At 45.1% G+C, this 6,870-nt stretch overlaps 1 pseudogene; it reads right to left on the bottom strand.

Moving 5' to 3' along the window:
- Nucleotides 1-240: 240 nt before the first annotated feature.
- Nucleotides 241-2,119, bottom strand: LOC129551104 (heterogeneous nuclear ribonucleoprotein M pseudogene; annotated as a pseudogene).
- Nucleotides 2,120-6,870: the final 4,751 nt, after the last annotated feature.

The raw sequence follows: 6,870 nt of genomic DNA, 5'->3' as shown, positions 1-6,870 counted from the left end.
ACTGTGAAGAAAGCTGATCACCGAAGAATTGATGCTTTTGAACTGTGGTGTTGGAGAAGACTCTTGAGAGTCCCTTGGACTGCAAGGAGATACAACCAGTCCATTCTATTTTTTTTTTTTTCAGGAACTGGTATTTATTATCAAAGTCATATTCGATGTCAACAAGATGCCACAACTACAAAAAAAATTGTACCCATTGCAATCTCAATGCAAACAGTCAAATGGAACCCCAGTCAGTCATTAAAAAAGTTAATTCAAATTACCCCAAAAAGCAACTGAATTTTTTAAACATCTTTATACATCCAGCCAACAAATTAAAATGGTTAACAAGAAAAAATACAAATTCAGAGGTCTGGTATCGATGTTTAAAAAAGGCAACTGCTTAAGCATTTCTATCGATTCGAACATCAATCTCTCGGCCACTCAGCTTCATCCCATTCATCATCCGGCAGGCTCTCTCAGCCACCTCTGGCTACTCAAACTTAGCCACACCGCACCCCTTGGACTTCCCATTCTCCATCTTGATGTCGGCATACAGCACGTGGCCGCATTCGTTGAACTTGTCTTTTAGCATCTTCCATGTAAAATCAAATGGGAGATTTCTCACAAATATCTGGCAGGCCTTCCTGGCCACCCCAGGGGCATGGCCTCCAGCTCCACCAAAGGAACCCGCGAAACTTCCTCCGAAGTTGCCACGCTCCATCTTGATGGCACGGTCAAAGCTGGCACTGCCACCGCCACCCATGGCCAGGCCCATGCACTCAATGCCAGCGCCCAGGGCCGGGCCCATGGCAGGACCCATGCGCTCTAGGCTGTTGGCGCCCATGTGCTCCAGGTTGTTGGCGCCCATGCGCTCCAGGCCGGTGGCCATGTGATCCATCACGGGGCCCATGCGCTCCAGGCCTGCCCCCATGCCTGCGGGCACCATGTGCTCCATGCCCAGGCCCATGCGCTCGATGGCAGGGCCCATGCGCTCCACACCAGAGCCCATGCGCTCGATGGTCTGGCCCACACGGTCAATGGGTGCGGCCATTCGCTCGAGGCCAGAGCCCATGCGGGCACCCATGCGCTCCACACCAGAGCCGATGCGCTCCATGGTCTGGCCCATGCACTCGATGCTGGAGGCCATGTGGTCGAGGCCCAGGGGGCCCATGCGCTCCATGCCAGAGCCCATGCGCTCAACGGAGCCCATGCTGTCCATGTCCAGGCCCATGTGCTCAATCTCGGAGCCCACACGATCCATGCCGTGGCCCAGGCCTGTGCCCATGCGTTCCATGCCGGCCCCCCCGATGCGGTCAATGCCGGGGCCCATCCTCTCAATTCCAGGGACACTGCCTCCGCCTCCACCATTTATTCTGCCCATGTTCATCCCAGATCCAAATCGACCCATGTTTTCCATACCACCACCAAAGGGTCCTTCCATGCCTCCCATTTTATTTATTCCAAATCCTATGCCTTCCATTCCCATTCCTGCAGGTCCCAGGTTGCCCATTCCAATGCCTTTATTCAAATGGTTGGCATCAATAGGCTGCCCTCCTGGTCCTAAGCCCATGCCAATACCACCAAGTCCATGGGGAAGTTGCTGTGGATGCTCAGGAGGGAAAAAATCTCCCTTTGGTAAGGCCCTCTCATCCATTTTCACATGCATTGGTCTGTCAAACAGCAGCTGGCCATTAAACATAGATATAGCTTGCACAGCTTCAATGGACTGTTCAAAGGTAACAGTGCCTATTCCACGACTTTTTCCGTCTTTATCCTCAAGAATGTCTGCTCGGACCACCACACCAGCCATACTAAAAACTTCCTTCAGTTTCTTCCAGCCAACTTTATAATCCAGATTTGCTACAAATACTGTGCTTCCGAGTCTTCCAGCCTTTTGCATTGCTCTCCTGGCATGTTCACCATCAGGATCTTCTTTGACTTTCAGTGGTCTTCCACTCAGACTATGCTTGTTTAGAACTTCAGCAGCTTTTTTCATGCTCTCTTCCATCTTGAATTCAACAACAGCACATCCCCTTGACTTTCCTTCAGCGTCCATTAAGAGCTCCACGTATGTTACCTCACCAACTTTTTCTTTAACCAGGTCTTTAAGTGACTGCCATTATGTTTGTAATGAAGGCTCTGTATCTTTTAGTTGGATTGGCATATGGTTCAAAGCGATTGCCTCCTCTTTTTATGTTTTTCTCCTTCCTCTTATTCTGAGCAGGTCGTTCTCCTTCACCTTTTGGGCCCGGAGCTCCGTTGCCGCTTGGCACGCCAGGCGCGCCGCAACCAGTCCATTCTAAAGGAGATCAATCCTGGGTGTTCATTGGAAGGACTGATGCTAAAGCTGAAACTCCAATACTTTGGCCACCTCATGCGACGAGTTGACTCACTGGAAAAGACTCTGATGCTGGGAAAGGTTGGGGGCAGAAGGAGAAGGGGACGACAGAGAATGAGATGGCTGGATGGCATCACCGACTCTGTGGACATGAGTTTGAGTGAACTCCGGGAGTTGGTGATGGACAGGGAGGCCTGGCGTCCTGTGATTCATGGGGTCACAGAGAGTCAGACACGACTGAGCGACTGAACTGAACTGAACTGAAAGCAGTCAAAATAAGACAGCACCTGGTCCCAGGACCCAGTTACTGCTCCCATGCACCCCTTCCCACCATCCACCTCTGTGCTCTGGGTTCTGGGCTCTTGACCCTGGCTGCTAGCTCTGGCTCCTCTCTCTTAACTCTGCCTTTCCTTCTTCAGAAGTATGTCCATAGTTTGATAGGCTGCTTCAGAAATAATCATCACCGACCACTAAGTAAACAAGTAGGGCAGAGACAGCCCTGTCCACAAGAAAGATGAGGTTCAAATTTGATTGATAAACCACCAATGGAACAAGCATAAAAGCACAGCAGGTCATGAAGAAATTATTGATGTGTCCTGACAGTTGATGTGCGTAAGGTGTTAGACAATGTGCCTTTTGAAAAGAGGAATTAAAAGATCTTCACCACCCTTATGACATGTCTCTTTGGTTTGGCTAGTAAACAGCTAAAGGTTACTTGAAAGCAAGGTGAGAAAGAGGAGGTTCCAGCTGAAGAGAAGAGTGGTCTGAAAGGCCTGGGAGGAAGATGTGAAACTATAAATAGCACACTTGGGTCAGAGTGCAGAGAATGAAGTTAACTGTGAGAGGAGAGGAGGGAATAAAACCCAAGCTACCCACCATACAACCCAGCAATCCCACTGCTAGGCATATACCCCGAGGAAACCAAAATTGAAAAAGACACATATATCCCATTGTTCATTGCAGCACTATTTACAATAGCTAGAACATGGAAGCAACCTAGATGTCCATAGATAGATGAATGGATAGAGAATTTCTGGTAATTGCACACAAGGGAATATTATTTAGCCATAAAAAGGAACAGCTTTGAGTCAGTTCTGATGAGGTAGATGAACCTAGAACCTATCATACAGAGTGAAGTAAGTCAGAAACAGAAAGATAAATATTGTATTCTAATGCATATGTACGGAATCTAGAAAAACGGTACTGAAGAATCTATTTACAGGGCAGCAATGGAGAACAGACATAGAAAATAGACTTATGGGCATGGGGAGAGGGGAGGAGAGGGTGAGATGTATGGAAAGAGTAACATGGAAACTTACATTACCGTATGTAAAATAGACAACCAACGGGAATTTGCTGTATGGCTCAGGAAACTCAAACGGGGCTCTGTATCAACCTAAGGGGTGTGATGGGGAGGGAGATGGGAGGGAGGCTCAAAAGGGAGGAGATACGTGTATACCTATGGCTGATTCATGTTGAGGTTTGACAGAAAACAACAAAATTCTGTAAAGCAATTATCCTTCAATAAAAAAATTAATTAAAAAAAAAATAACCCCAAGTTACTCAGTTGAGTCATATGATAAAGGCCCAAGAATTCAAGGAAGAGTATGCACTCCATCAGGCAATGGGGATCCACTGAGCATCTTCCAACAGGGGAATAAGGTGCTTAGAACTGCAACTAGAAAGTAAGTGCAACAGTGGTGCATAGATGCTTGGAGAAACACACGAACAGGGAGGGAGACCAGAGAGAAGGCTTTGGCAACAGCAGGCAGCAGGGAGCAATGAGGAGCACAGCTCTGGAGAAATGACACGGCAGAGTTGGAGACTGTGGCCTTGGAAACTGGGCCCATGGAGGTGAGGGTAAACAGAGAGAAGAGGGATTGAGAGATGGGGATTGTGAGCCCCAGTGACTGGGAAACAGAGGTATTTGGTGAGTGAGGTGGATAGAAGGTTTTGGCATGTGTGTTTAAGATGCTGGAAGCAATTGAAAATTGGCAGAGTCTAGATATGACTTCATCTGAATTACATTTCAGATATTAATGCACCAACTGTTCCGACTTTATTTCTCTGTTACCCACCAGTATTTCTCCAAGAAAGTGTGTCCAGGCTTGATTTCTCAGACCTGAAGTAATCTAGGCAGGGTTTGGTCTTCCCAGGTGGCTCAGTAGTGAAGTATCCACCTGCAATGCAGGAGACTTGGGTTTGTTCCCTAGGTCAGGAAGATCCCCTGAAGAAGAGAATGGCATCTCACTCCAGTTTTCTTGCCTGGAGAATTCCATGGACAGAGGAGCCTGGTGGGCTACAGTCCATGGGATTACAAAAAAGTCAGGCATGACAGCGGCTGTACAACACCAACAACAGGCAGAGTTTAGCCTGGCCATGAGAACACACACTGGTGTGTATTAGAGGTGATCTTTCCCCTGAAAGACTCCTCATGGAGAATGTAACATCTTTAAACCTTAGGTTCCTCATAGAATTAGCAAAATCTTGGTCTTATCTTTTGCACCCCTTCCCCCAATCCTTCAAATTAAATAACACACACACACACACACACACTATTGAGTTTCTATTATTCCAAGTCCAGTGGTAACACTGCAAAAGACAGATGCTGAGGTGAATAAGATGCTGAGCTGTCTTCAGAAGAGCTTATAGTCTGGTGAAGACTCCAGTAGTTGGCTACATTGATAGTTACTGAGTACCACTATACATTGAATACCAGGTGTAGAAGGCACTAAGAGGCAGTTCTGCCTAATGGTTAAGCATGGATTGTGGTAGCTAATGTGTAGGCCCTGGAGCCTCCTTGCTTGCTTGTTAAGTCACTTCAGTTGTGTCTGACTCTTTGGACCATACCCCACCAGGCTCCTCTATCCATGGGATTCTCCAGGCAAGAATATTGGAGAGGGTTACCATTCCCTCCACCAGGGGGTCTTCCTGACCCTATTAGCGGGACTCAAAGTCCTGCTGCAGTGTTTATGCATCATGAGAACATCAATCAAAGTCTTAACCATCCCAGTACCTCTGTTTTCCTATCATAAAATGGGAGTAATTCCTTCACAGGGTTATATGAAGATTAAATAAGTCAATAAATATAATATACCATTATGTGCTAGGAGCTCATACATGTTCCTAGCACATGATAAACATTCAATAAACCTTAGCTATTATTGTTAGACAGTGCCTTCATAAATACAATCTCATTTAATATGTTAGCTCTACAAAACTAGTATTATTTTTCCCATTCATGAATGAGGACCTCAATACTCAGGAAGAATAGCTGCCCCAGGAAGAATAACTTGCCCCAGGTTGCCATTAAATGAAAGAGTTATGGCATGAATCCAGGTAAGTCCATTGCTCATTCAACAATACTGCAATGCATCTTGTTACATGGTAGAGTGAGTTAAAGAAGAATGGTATAAATCTCAATATGATTTAAAACCTTGAAACTGAAGACAAGTTTTAAGTGGCTGATAATGCAATAATCAATAATGATCATAGCTGTTAATATAATTTCCTAATTTAAGCTTATTCCACAAATAACCTTTTAACATCATTTGATTGTGATAATGAATTAGATGGACCAGGTATTTTCCTCTTTGATTTCATGAACTATCCCTGGAGACATGGTTTATTGAAAAATTAACTCTTAATTTCCTAAGGGTGTAACTAGTTTGCTAAAATTAATAAATAAATTGATGAATTTTAGAAAATGTCAAGTTACAGTCAAGTGTCTGAAGGCCCTGTATGAATGCTAACAAGATATTTATATATTTATATATATACATATATTTATGTTTGTATGTATACATACCCGTATACATGAGCTTCCCTGGTAGCTCAGATGGCAAAGAATCTGCTTGTAATGCAGGAGACCCAGGTTTGATCCCTGAGGCAGGAGTACCCCCTGGAGAAGGAAATGGCAACTCACTCCAGTATTCTTGTCTGGAGAAATCCATGAACGGAGGAACCTGGCAGGCTACAGTTCATAGGGTCACAAAGAGTCGGACACAACTGAATGACTGATATATATATATATGTACATATATATATGCATATACATTTTATATATACACACACACAGAGGTACACAAGGTCATTTATGAGGCTCCAAGGATGAGCTCTGTGTTGTACAAAATAAACCACATCATAGGTGTTGGCTGCTTCTTGCTCATGAAGCTGATGTGAAGAAGTCCACACTATGCTGACTTTCACTTGGGCTCTCTGTAGCACTTTTGCATCCCTCCCTTAAGATTCTTTTCAAGCTCTACCTTACATTTGCCATCTGGTCAACCTCTGAGGACTAAGCTTGAGTCAGTCTCCTGCTCAGGCCAAATTAGGTGAAATATTTGCCTGAAGTGGCCCCCAACCCACATAATCCAAAGGGAGAACATCAATCCTAGCCAAAAATGAAAGCCGGAAGTCAGTACAAAAAGAGTTGGACCAACTACCAAGGCAAAGAGACAAAGGGGAGACTACAAATGAAAAACGGGAGAGAAATCTGAAATCAAAAAGATTCAGAATGGTTCAAGAGAATGGTGTGTTATGGAGAAACT

Source organism: Moschus berezovskii, chromosome 17 (assembly GCF_049115385.1).
Source record: "Moschus berezovskii isolate FMDL1 chromosome 17, NW_MosBer_1.0, whole genome shotgun sequence".
NCBI classification, from domain to species: Eukaryota; Metazoa; Chordata; class Mammalia; order Artiodactyla; family Moschidae; genus Moschus; species Moschus berezovskii.
Note: the sequence above shows the minus strand (reverse complement) of the source record. Positions and strands in the feature narration are given on the sequence as shown.